General features: G+C 38.3%; 1 pseudogene; it reads left to right on the plus strand.

Annotated features, from left to right (window-relative positions):
• LOC127411127 (RNA helicase aquarius-like) overlaps positions 1–20,027 on the plus strand; it is a 68,143-nt pseudogene that overhangs the window by 16,342 nt on the left and 31,774 nt on the right.

A 20,027-nucleotide genomic window follows, 5' to 3' on the forward strand; every position in this document is an offset into this window, starting at 1 on the left:
CTCTGGGAAATCATCAAGACCAACAGGTATACTTTGTCTTGCTGTAGCATCACTGGTGTGCAATTACTGTATTTATTTATTTATTTATTTATTTATTTATTTATTTCACTTGTGTGCTGCAATGCATCAAGACAAGCCTCTAAACTTAGGGCTTCAGCTGTTGCACCACTGAGCACATTTTCTTGTGCATTGTCCACAACTACAAACTCTGTTAACATCTCAGTAGACTTTTGTTCAACTGCAGCTTGGTTTTAGCTTGTGATTGGAGTAGTATAGGAGTACTCTTTTAGACTGTGTCCATTCACCAGTGATAAGCATTCAAAGTCAATGTTTTGCATTCGGCTCCTGGGTCAGTTCTGAACAGTACATTCTGAGACAAATGTTTTATGTCTTTTGTCTATTTTTCATCAACAGGGTAATTTTTCAGATTTATGTGCAGAATTTCCTCATCTGGCTCTACTGTTTCTTGCTTCGCATTCTCTGTACTCAGAAGTTAGGTTTGTGACAGTATGTGCACACAAAGGCTTTTGCTGGACATTTTCCTTGATTCCTCTGTTCCACAGCTTGAGCAGTTCTTAGGTTGATTTGCATGCATTTGTCTGTGAACAGTTTTTGTCTGATTCAGAACAGGTTTTGACATCTTTTTATTTTCCCTCAAACTAATGTAGGCAGCTAATTCATTCAACTTTAGAGTACTTAAGAAAAAAATGATCCCTCATTCTCACCTTCATCCCAGCCCAGCGTTTTGTATATCTCTGCCTTGTTCGCCGATCAGTGTACCAAGCCAGCCGGCTCACTGCTTCACTGTGAGTTCAGATAGGGGACCGTCAAAGATTAATGTAATGAGGCTCCAAAATCTTTCGAACTCTTGATAAAAATGTGGCACATCCCAGTTGATCTTGAATTTTGTTTGAATTTCGAAGATGCCATTTTAGTCAAATATCTGTTTCTTACAGACTTCTGACATCATGATAATGATAGGAGCAGACACAGAGTTTTCGTGCAGAGCTATGCTTTGTTTCACTTTACTGAACTACTGGACATGACAAACAGATCCACGAGACAGACTTAGAACAACTGTGGAGAATAAAGAGGGAGATGAAATTGCGTTGCCAAAATGACAATACATTTCACAAGTACTCGACTGCAAAATTTCTTTAAAAATGCCCATTGCTGTAATACAGTGTAATAATCCACTGTAATAATACTAATACTATTACTACTGATAATACATCAATAATAGTTGTATTATACTTGAGCAATATCTCACATCTGTGATGCTCTGTTGTGCAGCACTTAATTTGTCAAAAATAACTCCAATGTTGCATTTTAGATTGTGCTGTAAGGATTTGTATAAAAGTACTTTATGATAAACATTATGCAATTTTATGTTGAAAATTAATTTCTACATTTTAATGAATTTATTTATTCAACACCATTTTCATGATAACATTGATTTAAACTGTCAAATGTGGAATTCAGAAAAATAAATTGGGTAACACAGAATTTGTAAAAAAACTCAAATGAATTTCATAAGGCCGTACATGTTAACATACAAAGACACTTCTGTTCATGCAAAAGAGCCTGCCTTTACATTTGCAAAAGAATCCTTATTGATCGACAGCCTTTACATTTTGGTTGTTGTTTTTTTTCTGTGAAATGTTTCGATTTGGGACCATTTTGATTATATGAGAGCTAAATATTACATACTGTTTGTTTTTACTTTTTGATAATGTCTATTGAGTGACAGTTGCTGAACCAGAATAAACAAGCTGTCATCAAATCATCAGTCTTACAGTATTGCATTTGAAAACGGCAACATCATTACCAAAAAATAAAATAAACAAAAAAACTGGAATAGGCATCTGCGAGTACTGAAAAGGAAGTATCGGTACTCGTCTCCAAATAGTTTTATTTTTAACATTCCTAATAATAGTGAGATACACCACATACAGGTTGACAATATACCGATTGAAACGATAAACCAGTAGAAATTTGTCAACGGGTACAAACGCAAGCGCTAATCATTTTCTACTAAAAAGAGATTGTGTCATGACAACATAAAAGCAGCCTAAATCTTAAATGTACCTAAAACTTGAACACTATTCCACTGTGGCCTTGCAGGCTTTGCCATTTCCTTCAGGAAATCTAGTTCTTGGTTTGCTCTCTGAAAAGAAAGCTGATTCTTCATCTTTCCTGTGAAGAGAGGAAGAAGAATGTTTGCTTCTGCTGCCTGGAGTCAATCCCTCTCTCTCTCTGAGTTTAATCTGGATTTTTCTCATAATTGTCTTCCTCTTGATGTTGCTGTGTGTATTTAGTGTTGTATTGTATGAAGTAGAGATCTGAGTCGCGACACAGTGGCTTCACCTTCATTGCTGCAGCTTTAAAAGCTCTAAATGTGCTGATAATTTTTCACCAGGCAAATTTTCTCTTAAGTTCTGCATTTTCAGCACAAGCTGCTCAGGCTGAGCGCTCTGATGCCTGCCTGTATGTCCTCAAAATACTTGGTTTTATCTCTTAAATATGAGCCTTTTTCTTCTTTGTCAGCTATCCGAATATTTCATTAAAGCTGACATGAGAGCTTTGCAGTGGGCGGCAGCAGTGTGGAGTCTTTCCGTAAAGTGTATACTGTATACTGCCTACTATTATTTGAAAAGTGTGTGTAATAATATGCATTATCCATTGAGAATCAGAATCAGAGTCAGAATTGACTTTATTTCCAAGTAAGTTTTCACATACAAGGAATTTCCTTTGGTGTTTGATGCATACAGTAACAATAAACATAGTAAGAAGAAAGCCTTTATTATTGTCACACATTATACATTTTCATATATACAGTGAAATTTCTTTGTTTTCACATATCCCAGCTAAGCTGAGGTCAGAGTGGAGGGTCAGCCATGATACAGCACCCCTGGAGCAGATAGGGTTAAGGGCCTTGCTCAAGGGCCCAACAGTGGCATCTTGGCAGTGTTGGGGCTTGAACCCAGAGCCTTTAACCACTGAGCCATGTATTTAAGATACAATATATAGAGAAAAAGTAAACTGGCTGGTTTTAATAAAGGAGCTGTACAGTTGTGCAAAATATGTGCAGAATATGAACCATAGAATGTGCAAATGTTCACTGTTCACAGTTGTTCACAGTTCACAGAAAAGTTCACAGTTTGAGTATAATAAAAAGTGCAATAGACCAGATAAATATTCTTTACGTTGACGCAATACAGATGTGGAAACTATGTTAACGTACCATGTAGTGTCAATGGAGGTGGGATAAGAGACAGTGTCAGGGGGGTCCTAGGCCTTGTTTATGAGGCCAGCTGCACACGGGAAGAAACCGTTCCTGTGGCGTGCAGTTTTGGTCCTAATGGACCGTAGCTTCCTGCCGGAGGGGATTGTCTCAAAGAGATTGTGTCCTGGGTGGGAGGGGTCGGCCACAATCTTTTCTGCCTGCCTCAGGGTCCTGAAGACATACAGGTCCTGGAGAGATGGCAGATTGCAGCCAATCACCTTCTCAGCATAACGAATGATACGCTGCAGTCTGCTTTTGAACTTGGCAGTGGCAGCAGTGTACCAGATGGTGATGGAGGAGGTGAGGATGGACTCACTGATGTTCAGCTCCCACTTGAGGTCCTGGGAGATGATGGTTCCCAGGAACCGGAAGAACTCCACAGTGTCAACTGGAGAGTCACACAGGATGATGGGGGTGGATTGGCCTGGGTTCTTTCTGAAATCTACAACCATCTCCACTGTCTTCACAGCATTGATCTCCAAGTTGTTCTGACTGCACCAGGTCACCAGATGATCAATCTCCCACCTGAAGGCGGACTCATTCCCACCAGAGATGAGCCCAATGAGGGTGGTGTCATCCGCAAACTTCAGAAGCTTGACAGACTGGTGACTGGAGGTGCAGCTGTTAGTGAACAGGAAGAAAGTAGAGGGAACCAATGCTGATGGTCCAGGAGTCAGAGACATGTTTTCCTAGCCTCACGTGCTGCCTCCTATCAGTCAGGAAGTCTGTGATCCACCTGCATGTGGAGTCAGGCACACTCAACTGGGAGAGCTTGTCCTGCAGCAGAGCTGGGATGATGGTGTTGAAGGCAGAGCTAAAATCCACAAACAAGATCCTGGCGTAAGTTCCTGAGGAGTTCAAGTGCTGGAGGATGAAGTGGAGGGCCATGTTAACTGCATCGTCTACTGACCTGTTAGGTCTGTATGCAAACTGCAGTGGGTCCAGGAGAGGATCAGTGATGGCTTTGAGGTGGGACAGCACAAGGCGCTCAAATGACTTCATTACCACAGAGGTCAGGGCGACAGGTCTGAAGTAATTAAGTCCTGTGGTCCTTGTCAGACATTTCAAACTGTAGTATGCTATATTGTTGTCATATTCCATTGCATGTTAAATTCACTGAGTTGCAGTTAAAAGAAAAAATTATTAATTTGAACGTTGTTATCCAAATTTGTTAAAGAATGGCTTCACATTTGGCAGTCCAATCAAATAATGAGTCAAGAAAGATGTTAAAAATAAGTTCTTCTGGTTGATGGTGGAATTGGAAGATCTAGCACATTGCATTATGGGATGCTTTTTGCCAGCAGAATGTTGTAGTTACGACATCTACCAGCAGGGACTGACTGGACCATGACAACCAGCCAAATGTTAGACTCAACTGATGTTTTGTCTTTCTGCTTGCAGTTCCAACACTCTCCAGCGGGTTGCGTACCTGTGTCTCCTGCCTAAACTGCCTGATGGAGAGGAGATGACCTATGATAAAGAATTCCTGTTGGAACTGCTGGTAAGTGCTTCATTGCTTCAAAACCTAGTGTGCTTTCTACCTAAGCAGCATTTTAAGTCATCATAGTTGTGCTACCACCGCATTTCAAACAGTGGCAAAATTGTGCTGCCTTACTTGATGCCTTATTTTGGCCGAAAAAATCTACCCTGTGGTCCACTGATAATGTCAGTAAAGTTTTTTTTGCAACAAAAATGTCATAGTTTAGTAAAAGATGATCATTTTCCACCCTGTCTCTGGCCCTCCTACTGAAATGCTCAGTTTTGGCTTCAGCCTTTCCTTTAAACTTCAGTGTAAACGCCCACTGTTCTGATTGGCTAACATCGTGCAGCCCCTCAATTTCAGCCATATTTGAAACTCAGTCAGAAGAGAATAAACAAGCTCTCCACAACATTATACAACTAAATTTCAGGGTTTAGATAACGCACATCCAGCACATTTCCTCAGAATATTTGAAACTTCACTCAAGCATATCAGCACCATAATTATCAAACAGTCATGACATTTGAAGTATTCATGAATTAAACTGTTTACTCACGATTTTGCAGTCAAGTCCAAGTGTTTTTAACTGCCCCATTCTTCAATTACAGTTCCTTTGAAAAGCTTGAATTGTATTATGACTGGTTCACAAGCAGTCCACGCTGATATTCGCACAATAGCATGGTGAAACATGATGCACACACATAGTTCACTGAAGCGCAGATCGCCAGAAATGCATCCAAATGGTCCAAGACTTCCAGCTAGTGCTTGTTTACATACACCAACAATTAAAAATAGTGTAGATGGGCGCAAGAACTGCAAGACGCAGAGCAGCTGAATAAAGCCGAACAGAGTCTCCTTTTCTGAGTTGTGACTGACACTGTGCCTTTTAAAAGCGGCGCGATAAACATGATAACGGTCAAAGGCATCTGTGTAATGCATGTTATATGCACAAAAAATGTCAAAATAGTCCAGATGGGTCCTCTTTGGGGTTCAAGAATATATGTACATAATCCAATATTATTTAGCAGTTTTTTTTGCCCTCTTTCCCCTGTTTCATTTTGCATGTAAATTTTACCACTGTTATTACCGGCTTATAACATGTGCGCAAGTGTTTTTCTCAAAGCTGTTTACATTTTGAAGTCAAAGGCAGATAATTATAAGTCTCATGTAATCGCAGGTTTCTTACGTTGTTGGTTTTTTGAATAAGCTGTTTTTTTGATAGTTATGACTTATAACTATGCATGTCATGCTCAGTGTCGGCTGGGAGAGGTGGCTGTTAAACTCACTGCTGCTGTCTGCCTCACAAATCCACCGATTTGCGTGGTGATGTCGGCGTAAATAAAATTACATGTTTGATGTACTGTAGCACAAGCACATGACACCATTGTTAGGCAAATTCGACAAGCTGTACCTCTACAGTAAAATCTACTTGCCGTTTGCCATCGACCTTCTCACATATGTTCTGAAAGTGTGTTGACCTGTTTTCCTGTGAGTGCTCAGCGCTGCCTCCCACGGTTGGAGCTCTCAATATTGCGGTGATTGGTTTTAATTACGCTAATGTGGTTATGTATCGGACGATAAATATGGTATGGTATAGTGAGCATTGTATCGTACGATACAATATGATACAATATTTTTTTACACCCCTAATATATATATATATATATAGTTTTGGAAAGTCATTTAGGACATCTAATTTGTGCATGACACGAGTAATTTTTCCAACAATTGTTTACAGACAGATTGTTTAATTATGGATTTATGGCTTCTTAATGTTCTCAGACACTTTACTACTGGTTTGAATCAAATGAAATACATTAGTTATGTATGGTTAACAAGTTGTTTACTTAGGATGAAAAAACATGATTACACTGTAACAGAACCAAAGTAATATTTAATTGAACAAAAACACACAAACATAAGCCCTTCTGGCCCCACCTGCCGGCAGGTCTTCCCCACCTTCTCAGACCTGGGAGGGAGACAAGGGGAGGGAAAAACAACAACAACAAAAAAAAGAGAGGGAAAGGCCAACACGGAGCGACAGTGGGAGAGAGAGGAGAGAGTGAAAACAAAAACGTACTCGCCGGTTCTCTGATACTCTGTAGTGTGGTCCTCGGTCACCCCTCCATCCTCTAGTGGATGACAGCCACTCCTCCCCGGGTGGATTGGAGGCAGTCCTCCAGCCCCTGGCAGACGGAACGCCCCGCCACGTTTTGGTGGATGGTAGCAGTCTCCTCCGCCCCTGGCAGCGGTTCTCCCGCTCCAGGCGGTTGGCAGTGAGCCCCTCCCTGCTCGCAGACGGCGGTCTTCTCTTTGACCCCGCTGCATTTTAGCGGCCAGTAGGGGTCTCCTCCGCCCCTGGCAGCGACCCAACTGCTGCAGGCGGTCAGTAAGGAGCCCCTCCTCCCCTCGCGGTCGGCAGCCCTACCCTCCTCCTTGCACACACTGCTTATGAATAATTTGCAACTTAAAATATAAATGAATAATATACTATTTGTATCTACTCTATTAATATATTAACATTACTATGATGTTCAAATGAATTAACTATAAGCTAATGCTTTATAAATATTTTAGGCCTATACCATTAAGTTATTATAAAGTGTTACCAATAATATAGGGCATTTTTAACATGTTTTCTGCTGTATGTAGCACTTGATACACAGCAAAACAGGCCCAGCACTGTAACTCTATTTGCATTCATTACTCGAAACAAAATGTGCTCTGCTTATGCACCTGTGTGAGACATGCCTCAGTGGACAAACAACTTCTTAAAAGGTTTGAGTCTCTAATAACAATTTTGATCTTTAAATGCAAATTGCCACATCCTTGTTTGGAAATTAAATTAGTGTTTGAAGCTGTTAGTTTGAAATCTAGGACGGGAGTGTACGGCCAACTTCGATTTCCCTTCTTACAGTGTTTTTTCAACCTATTGTAGTTGTTTGGGATATTTTGGGCCCATCGGTGGTCTTGCATTGGCCTTTTTTAATTACGCTCTCCAAATCTCTTTAATGATGTGTCTGTGTTGATGGAGCCAGTGTCAGGCTAGTCATTTTGTGCGGTCAGGGTTTCCTTGAGTGACCAACAATAGTGTCAATACAGGCCACAAACCAGATAAAACACTTAATTAAACTTGAAAAGGCAAGCTGCCTGAGGCACTTCAGATTTAATTCATTTGATTTTCTGTGTCCCACATGAATCTCTTACTTGCAAGCATGGAAATTGTTTAGTGTTTTCTCAGCAGAGTTGTCTCGCTGCATTTGCTCATTTGAATTTTAAACAAAAGCATAATGGAATGGATTTATACTGATCAGAAGGTGCAGGAGAAGTGCAGGAAATCCACATCATTAGTATGCAGTGGTGTACTGTTGATAATTTCTCTTAAGAATGTTTGAGACTATGGGATTTGCACTGAAAAATTTAGGGGGAAGGGGAACACACACACACACACATACACACACACACAAACACACACACACACTAGAGGTGAGCACATGGGAATTATGACATGAAACGGAGTACAGGCTTTTAAAAAACAGTAACAGCAATATAATAAAAGATGTTCAATAAACTGTTCCATTTTTAATCATAATAATTTTATAATAAAATATAGTAATTAGAGCTGTTGAAATTACGTGTTAACGCATGTGATTAAAAATGTTACATGTTCATTGTTTACCAATATGACATTAGATGCTGACACTTTCAAAATCTGTGATTAATCGCGATTAATTGAAAAATCATGTGATTAATCACGATTAAATATTTTAATTGACAGACAGCACGTATAGTAATGTTTTTTTTTTTTTTTCAAAGTATCAACTCAAATTATACACAAAATGTACATCATATCTTCAACACATCTCTCGAAACAAGTATGTGGCTGTTTAATGGTTGTAATTGTGAATTGTGGTGTTTATTGTGCGTTTTTGCATTTCTTAATCATTTGTTCTCCATTAGTAGTCGACCGATATTGGTTTTTAATGCTGATATCCAGAGAGCAGGGTGGCCGATATAATGCTGATACATCATACAATTTAATATAGTAAATAACCTATACATAAAATTGCAAAAAAAATTATAAACTCTTATTTTGCTCTATATTTACTCAAAATTCCACACAAAACTAAAAAATAAAATAACATTGCATTTTAAATGGTAGATAGCATTTTCTTCTGTTTCCTGTGGTGTCATCCAATTTTAGTAATTTATTTGCACATAAAGAAAATGTTAATATATTAGGAAGAAGGAAATAACAGTACACACAGTAGTCCAGCAACCATGGATGGAATGTCCACATTAGCAATCACATTTACTCAAAAAAGACTGAATCAAACCAATTGTACATACAGTACTCAGTGATATGACATTTACTCATAATGCATCTTAGACCTGGCGATATATCAAATATTCACAATATAATCGCAATGATTTTGCTGACAATATAAAATTAAAGCAATGTTGTGAATATCGCAATGATTTTAATGTGCTTTGTATTTGGCCAATAAGTTTCATAATGAGCATCAGTAGACTCACAATCCTTCAGGGCTGCACAATTAATCAAAATAACATCAGAATGGTGATGTGATCATGTGAAATCATTAAACTGCAAAAAGTTATGATTAAAGACAAATAAGCATGTCTGTGTGCACTTCAGAATAATCGGGGAATGCTCTGATCTGTGCACACGCGGGGCTCATGGGCTCGTATTTTTAGTGCTTTTGGAGCAGTTCACATGTATTTTGAAAGAAAAGTACTGCATGTTCTGTTCAAGCATTCGCACAATTGTCAAGTAATCATACAAATCCGCAAACGTGGCACAGTATAACAGAAAAAGAGGAGAGGACAGATGTAGAACTTGTAACACTGACGCTGCATTTTATGTCAATGTGATGGATCTGCTATCAGAATTACCCAGCAAATCACAACAAAAATGTCTGTAGCCATAAAACAAAGGACAGAATAAGGTTGTGCCAGTGACGGTCTCTTTTATTAGAATTCGCTCAAGCAAGTATAAACATTACGCCCAACATCTCCAATTGTGAGAAGAAAAAAAAAAGGAAACAATTCAGCAAAAATGCCATTCAGATCAGGTGCAAAGGAAAACTGCATTCCAAATTACAAAAAGTTGCATTTGCTCAAGCATCTTAACCTTTTCAGAGGACAAATCACAGCAAGCATGACCAGGAAAATACACTCCAATCTAACTAACAAAAGACTGACTAAACTAAATACACACTGAATTTAAAGGAGGTGTCCAGCACCATAAAACATACAAAAGTGTGTTCACATCCTTCACATGCAAGCAGGCGATTCTCACTGCCATCACAGCCTTTAGAAACAAACTGGGCAAACAGGAAAATATATCGGCCTATGCCGATAATGAAAAAATCTGAATATTGGCCGATTTATCTGCCTCTATATTATTTTTCATTTTTACAGTAAACACAGCCTTTCTTTCACAAACAGAAACAGAATGGCATTCAATAGTTCACAATAGTTCAAAAAGTGTAATAAATGTATAAATATAAATTAGGGCTGTCGATTTAATGTGTTAATTTAGTGCGATTAATTACAGTACTGTGCAAAAGTTTTAGGCACTTGTGAAAAATGTTGCATAGTGAGGATGTCTTCAAAAATAATGCCATAAATAATTTTCATTTATCAATTAACGTCATACAAAATCAATATTTTGTATGACCACCTTTGCCTTCAAAACAGCACCAATTCTCCTAGATACACCTGGACACAGTTTTTCTTGGTTGTTGGCAGATAGGATGTTCCAAGCTTCTTGGACAATTCACCACAGTTCTTCTATCTATTTAGGCTGTCTCAATTGCTTCTGTCTCTTCATGTAATCTCAGACTGACATGATGTTCAGTGGGGGGCTCTGTGGGGGCAACGCCATCTATTGCAGGGCTCCCTGTTCTTCTGTTCTATTCTATTCTATTTTATTTGCAAAAGGAATGTTTAGAAGTCTAAAATGTATATTTCCTATTGACACACTAAAGCTGAAGATATAAATAACCATCTTAAGACAAACGTTGTTGTGAAACATCTTATGTGCCTAAGAATTTTGCACAGTACTGTATATTAAAAAAAAAAAAAAAGAGTGCAATTAATCATGCCCCCTAACCCATATGTAAATTGTGTATTCTTAACATTGGAGCAATTAAAGCTTGAAGTAAATGTAACTTTGTGTTTTTACGAGCTGCGTCTGCAGGGGGCAGTCAGCACGCCTCAACAAACCTCACAAGCAGCACAGTCACAGAATGAGAGCTGCTCACACAGGACGTGTTTTTGACGCTGGACGACGTACAACAGAATTCAGGTATTTCAAGACACGATTTTCAAAGTACTTGACACAGCGTCCTAGAAGCTCACCGTTTATGATGCTGAAAACCAGTGAGTTGCTCCAAAAGCATCTATCACGTCCTATGAGAGCAGGACAGATTGACCAATGCAAAAATAATTGCTGCAACTGTAGGCTTGTTCAATGATATGGGAATAAAACAAACAATATATTGTGAAATCATTGCTTTACTCGTCTGCCGGTCCCGGTTTAAGTGGTTTACGAGGACTTTTTTTTAGGTTACAAACTGATAATTACAAGGGTATTATGCAATAAATGTGGTTTATGAGGACATTTCTAGTGTCCCCATAATTCAAATCGCTTAAAAAACATACTAAACGATGTTTTATTGAAAATGTAAAAATGCAGAAAGGTTTCTGTGAGGGTTAGGTTTAGGGGTAGGGTTAGGGGTAGGGTTAGGGTTAGGGGATAGAATCTATAGTTTGTACAGTATAAAAATCATTATATCTACGGAGAGTCCTCATAATGATAGCTGCACCAACATGTGTGTGTGTGTGTGTGTGTGTGTGTGTGTGTGTGTGTGTGTGTGTGTGTGTGTGTGTGTGAAGAAACCCCCTTCTTGTTTTGCCTAATATCGTATTCAGTTGCATTACGCTTGCAAGCCATGTCCAAAGCCTGGCAAGTAAAACAAAAAATGTACTAGCCAATGGCGATTCTTTCAGCAGTGTGTCCATTTGATGTTTACATAGCACATCACACACTTATTTCTAAAGATCAAGACAAATGCATGTGTTCCATGATACGACCCATGTAAAAATGTTCCAATGATTTGACTCGCTCCATTCCTGTGTTGTATGTAGCCTACATAGGGCCATCTGCCTTGTTTAAAGGGTGAACCGTACTAACACAGGTTTACTTGGCGTGATGTGTCCAGTGGGCAGATGATGTAGTGGCCAAGAGGAATTGAGCCTCATGAAAGTTTTCTTTGTTTTTGATGAGGTGTCTCACCACGAGAGGCGAATCTCTCAGATCAAGCAGCTCAATCAGATGTCCCTGTACCCTACTGAGAAGATCATCTGGGATGAGAACATTGTTCCAATGGAGTACTATTCAGGAGAAGGTGAGCATCTCATCTTTAGTTTTTGCCACTTCATACTGCTGTAAACATACAGCTGAATTTATAGAATCAACAGACTTAGTAACAATTGACTTTAGAGCAGTGGAATGAATCAATAATTCTTTTTAGAAGGGAGGACAAAACACTTCCCTTATTGTTTGTTGTCGACATTAAAGGCAGCACGTCCAACCAGACTCTACAATAGTTGATTTTAGCTCGTAAAATTAGACACATGTCAACATGGACAAGTTGTGTGACATGCCCTCATCCTCAAAAAATCCATCAACAAAACTACACAAGATAAAAGAAAATACCACCCAGACTACATTAAATACAGATTCACAGAATTAGTGTCGACTCCAATATGTTTTGTCTGGTGAAATTCAAAAGACATTTAGACCCAACCCTCAGTGGTTTTGCATATTGTTGGGCCTGTACAAAACCAGATGAGAACCACTGCTCTAGAAAAAAAGAAAAAAATGTTTTTTTATTTTTTTATATATATATATATATATATATATCTAAAGGTTGTTTGGCTCTTCCAAAGCTGAACCTGCAGTTTCTCACCTTGCATGTTTATCTGTTGAGAAACTTTAACCTCTTCTGTCTGGAGTCCACCAATGACATCTGTCAAGACATTGAGGATGTCGTGTTATGAATGAAGCCATGGTTTGTTCACAATGTGACACATTTGTACAATCTTAAAAAACAACATATTTCAAATTTTGATCCCAGGGTTAATGTAATCCTAAACAGTCATGTTTCAAGATTCACACTGTACTTTTGTAAACCCAGGGTCAACCTGTTTTAATAATTGCTTGTCCATTTGTGAAAATGTCACCACATGAATTTGCTTTGGTTGTCTAAAATCTTCTGAAAACCATACTACAAAAATATTACTGTCTCTTCATCACTGTAGTTAATGTGTTTGTTGTCACTGTTTAAATTAATACTGTTCCCTCAGACACTGAAACTAAACACAACACTTTCTGCGACTGTGTCAAGTATGCATTAGTGGTTGATTGGTTTAGTGGTTGACACAATTTATGGTTAGCATCACAAAAGTGATGCTAAAACCCTTTTCATAATTGGAAGCGTGGCCTAAAACGAACAGTTCCCCCAAAAAATACAAATTCTATCATTTACTAAAAATCTAAGTGATTTTCTCATGCGGAACACATAAGGAGATGTTTTAATGAATTTTCTTACAATGGCAGTGGAGAGTAACTCTAATAGTGGCTGTTTCTCAGTGTGCATTCTTTTGTGTTCTTCAACGTCATCATCGACTGCCTAAGTTCAATTCCAATACTCAAGAATGCAAGTACAGAGAATGCATAAAATTACCCAGATGTGTTCTTGATCAGGCCGAATATCGACGATGCATCGGATGGTGACTTGTGGGCAAGAACCCGGTACAACGGTGGCAGACGAAGGACATTTATTGTTGTGTTTTCCCTCAAGAGGTTCCTGCTTTAAGCTCGCGAGAGTCGTTATACTCCGTCAACATGTATTGTTTTGTTGGGCATAATTTTAATAAAGTAATAAACACATGGAGGAAACGACTGTTTACAGACTTTTAACATGTCACTAGTCTAGCGAAACCTCACTGGTGTGATGATAATAGTTTTGTCTCTGGTGTGTGATAATGCCAGTAGTTCTCTCACTGGCTTCAAACGTTCTGCAACGGTTAATTGTGCAACAGGAAGACTCGCAGCACATCTCAAAGCTCGCAATAGATGCGTTCTAAATCCTCCTGTCCTTCAGAGTTCATTCTTTCAAAGCTAGGCAATTCTGGCCTTCATAAGAATGCAAGTCCATTCTCTGTGTTCTTTGCATTGAGCAACACCCTGTGACTTACTCAGCTTAAAAAAAGATCCAAAAGTATCATAAAAATGTTAGCCCATTGGTTAAGTGAACTGTGACAAGCCTGTTTGTAACTGAACAGTTTCATACAGTTTCTCTTTTGATATAGTTGGTATCATGTTGTTGTACTGATGTGGCGGGGTTTTGTCGTGCATGCAGTCTGAGTATGGTGGAGTGGTGTTCGGTGGGTGGGCTAGAATGGCACAGACCATCATATCACTCTCTATCATGGAGGTGGCGAAGCCGAACATTGGGAATAACTGGCCTGCCCGCCTGTGTGCTGATGTCACCATTAACCTCAACGTACGGGATCACATCAAAAATGAGTGAGAGGGTAAGATATTCTCTCTATTTCAGTTTGTACCTTCTTTCTGTCTGGTGTCAGTTTCCACTGAAATTTCAACCATACCATGCGAAAATGAAGCAAAAAGCAGAGGAACAAAACCTCTTTTAAATTGTCCAATTAGGTGTATGTATTTTACTATATTTTTACTGTAATAAGGCCCATTTACACTTTTGCATCTAACCTACAGCATAGTGTCATGTGTACCTTTCTAAAAATAAAACCACGCGTTGCATCAATGCAGACCACAAGAGCTGTGATTGGTCCGCTTTGTAACCGGACCGTCCCTCAGGATAATAAAAAGGATATCTGAGCTAGTAGCATTTTTTCCAAAATTATTTTTAAATCTATGCATTGTAATCCATTGTATTTGGGCTTGTTTTAATCAGGAGCATCTGCTGTTTTTATATTCAGTTTGTGTTTTGTGAAGTTACAAGCAAAAATGTGACAGACATCTGTTTACAGTGTATTAAAATATACAATGTACTCCATTGAAAATCAAATTTTTAACCTTGTTTACATGTCCATATGGTGTTTTTTATATGCTAGAAGACATACCATGAGTAAAATCAGCAGTATAATTAATTTAAAATTAATTATAATTGTATTTATTTATCACACCTTATACATTTGCACATATACAGTGAAATTCTTTTTTTCACATATCCCAGCTAAGCTGGGGTCAGAGTGCAGGGTCAGCCATGATACAGTGCCCCTGGAGCAGATAGGGTCAAGGGCCTTGCTCAGGGGCCCAACAGTGGCATCTTGGCAGTGTTGGGGCTTGAACCCCCAACCTTTTGATCAGTGACCCAGAGACTTAACTGCTGAGCCACCACTGCCCCCTGCCCCCTTTTGTAATTGGTGATTTGTGTTGATAAGGCTGTCTATACAGTCACCCGCTGCTAGAGGGCTCTTGCGCGCTGCATGTTGCTAATCTAAATCATAGAAGAAGCCACAGCCACACAGATCAGAGATGAAGCGCGCTCAATCTAAACAATGTTGGAGCGTTTCTCTATAAATGAACATTAATCTTTTCTGCACACCGTGATAGTTTGTTAAAGTACAACATGACAACAAGCACTGTTGATATCCTTGTTTCATCCTAACTAGGGCTTTCACGATTATTAAATTTGGCTGTTTTAGGGCTGTGATGATTAATTGTCTTGTTAAGGGCTTTCGCGATTAATTGTCATCAGGGTAGTAGCACCGTTTTCTGGGCCCCTTTCCTATTAAAAAAATACAGTTTCGAATTCGTTGTGGGGCCCCCCTGGACGAATTGTTAACACCCCTCTAGCTACGGCCCTGATTGTCATATTCCTTGAGGTGTGCTTTTTTCTGCATGAGTGCTTCATACACCTTAAGAAGTAATTTTTACATATTTAACTTCAAATATATAAGTCAAATAATAAAATAGGGATAAACTATGATTTCCTTTTAAGGCTTTAAAAACTCATGAATGTCATGAAAAATAAATGATCAAAATATTTCTAAATAATTAAAATATGTCTCTCTTTTTGGTCAACTTTAGTTTTGGTCAATTTTACATTTACACTTGTTTTTTTGAATATTTGTATTTATATTATATTATGTAGTAGTAAAATATTTATTTGCTAATTTCTTCACTTTCACACGTTATTTTAATGTTCTGATTAAATCCACAAGCCCTTATTTGTCATGAGCAAAAGCTCTGAGTTTTCATTTCATCATTTTATCACTCCACAGAAATAGATTAAGTGTGCGTCTCGTCCTCTTTGTCACTGCGTGTCATTAACACAGCGTGTATGAACCAGGAACATTTGCCATTACACGATCGTTTAAAGTGAAGCTGGAGCGCTTCGTGTTCAGTATCAAAGTTAATACTTGTTTGTTTATTCTTTTGTGGTAGTTTGGCGTGAGCCTCTGCTGACAGTGCGCGCATCAGAGTGCTTCATGCTCTCTTCAGGACAGGAGCTGGTTGACCTCCATGGTGCGGCTCAGTGATGCTCGGATGCGGAGTTCAGCTGAATGACACAAATGTGCCATTCGTGGCATTCATATGGTATATTAGCTTAAAATTCCCTTATTTGGGCATTAAAATGTGATTGGAATTTGAATGCCCAATAATCACGTTTGTCTCACATAACTACAGTTAGATCAAATAACCGTGATCATATGTTAATTTAATAATTGCGGCCTAATCCCAACCTACAATTATGTCAGCGATCGCTGGGAAAGCAAGAAGGTACATTCAGCTGACATCAAACTATCAGAGAAGCGGTAGCTTATGTTATGCACTGTGTTTATGCAGTGTGTTATGATTTGACTTAATTTCTAAAAAAAATAAAAATAAAAAATAAGCCCAAAGATCCGAAATATCCCACGATCCACAATGTGACGTTTTAATGAACTCAAATATGTAAACAAGATATATATCTTAAGTATCTTAAGACAGAAGTTACTACTAACAGTATTTCTTTAACATTAGAAATCCGAACTAAACATAGCCTAAATGTATTTAAATACACTGAACTAAGAATATTTTATGAGGAAAATGCCAATATTTGCATTTCTTAAGTGTATTCATTTAAATTATATTTAAACAATAGGCTACATGCATATATTATTAGGAGTCCTCCACGTGAGTTTTGTGATATTAACATTAACGATTAATCGATTAATTGATCGTTAATTTCCACGATGATCGAAAATGAAAATGTCTGAACATTGACATCCCTAGTACAAAGCTAACTTGTATCAGTGTTAGGTATGATGAACAAATGGTCTCTCTCTTATTTTAAACACCCATAATAATGTGTTATGGATTTTTTTTTACCATGATAATATCAGAGATTATTTTGCATAGACAGGCCACTTCTATTTAAATGGATGGGAGAAACTGGAACGCTCATCCAAGGCGATCTTAGCGCTCAATGGTCAACGGATGTAGAAAGGAAGTCCCGCCTTACAGTTAAAAGAGCCAATCACATTTAGATACAGACATCACCTGTCAATCAACTCTAGAACACGCATGCGCATTAGCTATACAATTAATATCAAAATGAACTATATATATATATATATATATATATATATATATATACATATGTGTGTGTATATTTTCTCCATCGTGATCTTGCGAGGTCTCTGCGGGGGCAGGGTGGCTTGATTTGGGGCACCTTTCTCACATCGCAATCTTCTGGGGGTGGGGTGGCACAATTTGGGGGCACCTTTCTCCCATTGTGAGCCAGGGGTGGGGCGGCACAGTTCGGGTCACCTTTTCCCCATCGCTAACTTGCAAGCTCTGTGGCAGGGGGACTACTGTCCACAGTTTTCCTGAGCAACCACTGGGCAGCGCCATGATGATTCTAATTGCATGTTTTCTGTTTCTGGTCTTGAGACACAATGTAAAAATTACTGAATGGATTACTGAATCTGCACTGAGTGATCCAAAGAATAACAACCATTTAAGTGTTATTTGGAGTAAAAATTAATTTCAGGCTCAACTTGTGATGTTGTTGGCTGTCATAACATCTCAAAGTAGTAAATGATATCAACATAACTAACCTCGGACCATCGCTTTGTCATCTACACACTCATTTGAGACACTGTTAATAATAATGGTCGTCTCAACTGTATCGGCACTATACAGCCACATGTTTTTTGACAATATTTTTGCAAATGTAATATTTTAAACATCATATTACCCGCTAAGAATATACACTTAAGTGAGTGAAAACACTGGAGACCAGAAACTGAAAGCATTCGAATTGTGGAAAACTTCCACTTTCAGGAAAAAGTTGGATAGACTGACTCTTGCTTTTATGTGACGTGTCTCGTGTGTAAAAGCCAACATTTAGAAAGAGATCATTTTGACAGACTTTTCTATTTGAATTGTAATATGATGAACATATCTCATGTTGCTGCTGTATTCAGTGTGTGTCACGCACACCCGCTAGAAAGCGCAGCTCAATCACGCAGTATTGACTGAAGCGGTCCATGCAGACTATATTTTAAAACGCAGCCTTTTGTGGTTTAGTAATCACGCAAGGCCATATCACTATTTCAGTCTTAATTCATTCTATTGTGCAGCCTTAATGGATATCCAGGGTTCCCACGCGTCCTGGAAAACCAGGAATTTTGCGATGCAGTTTTCCAGTCATGGCAAATTAGAAAAATAACTAAATGTCCGACAAAATAATAATTATTATTTTGTCCTGGAATTTTTTCTTTTCTTTGTATAATAGAACTGTTTGTCTGTGTTGCTAACATGGTTTTTGTTACATTTACAAAAACATGGAAAATGATTGGGACTCGGAATAGAGTCAAATACACAAATTCGTATCGTTTTGTCACTGCCGGCGGCTGCGCATTGTGAAACAACGTCAATGAATGAATCCCTTTCACATCTGCTGTCATCTCTGCTTTGCTCCAACAATATCATTAGGTATTGATAAATGAAGTACAAAATAAAAACTTTTCATTCCAGCATTGCTGTTATGTTAACCACAAAAACATTTGAGTTATAAACTTTAGACAATGATGACGGTCAGACCAGAGTTTTTTTTAAATTAATTCACATCTTGGGTTGGTAGTGTGGTGATTCGGCCTTCACACCTATTAAAACTTATTTTTAATAATTCAGCGATCGGCGTCTGCTTATACCGCGGTTACCAAATGTAGTATGTGGAAAACACGGACGGAATCACAAAATCTAGTCATAAAAATGGCATTAGCTGTAAAACGCAGAATGTCCTGGAATTTGATATATTTGGACAAATGAATGTTTGAATGCACAATTAATAAAATTAAAATTGCAATATGTTCTAGTGTGATAATTAAACCGCAAATGTGGTTTAATGGATAAATACTGTATATAATCTGAAAGTGATGTGCACTTCAAATTGAATGTGTGAAGCCGGCCACTCGTAGACTAAAAACACCTCAACATGATCATCACGTGCACTCTTGTGTGCGAGATGATGGTGAGAAGAGCGCTCTGAAGTGTGCAGTACATACAGACTATGTGTTTATTTAAATCATAGCTTTACACTGGGCCATGTAGCTAACTGCTTATCTGGAGGTGAGAAACTACCATCAAAAACACACAGAACCACCAAAATAAAAGCTTGATTTAAATGGAGCATGTGTTTTTTTGCTTAAATATTACACTTGTTGGGAACATTAAGTGTCCTGGAAATGTCCTGAAAAAGTGTGCCTTGAAAAGAGTGGGAACCCTGATATCATACTGATGTCTCAGGGGTTAAAGTCTGGAGGTTTCAAAGCAATTTCGATGGTTTTCCCTCATCATGCAAGTGCCGCTTTTGCAACTGTCACGTCCATAACACTTTTTCATCCTCAATGTGAAAACGTCAGTGAATAAAAATTAAATATTACATGTTCTTCGGAGTGCCAATCCTTCTACATTCTGTGGCTAAAGCAAGTTCATTTCCAAATCTAAACTGGAAAAAAAAAGTGTCTTGGCAGAAACTTTAATGTCTGGAATCTGGCTGAAGATGTTTATGATTAAACATACTACACAAATGGTTTTACATACTGGTTGAGTACTTTATATATGAAGTTACATTTCACATTTTCAATGCAAATGTTACATCCGTAATGTCACACATCACTCTCTCTCTAGTTTAA

This window comes from Myxocyprinus asiaticus, chromosome 20 (genome assembly GCF_019703515.2).
Source record: "Myxocyprinus asiaticus isolate MX2 ecotype Aquarium Trade chromosome 20, UBuf_Myxa_2, whole genome shotgun sequence".
NCBI lineage: Eukaryota > Metazoa > Chordata > Actinopteri > Cypriniformes > Catostomidae > Myxocyprinus > Myxocyprinus asiaticus.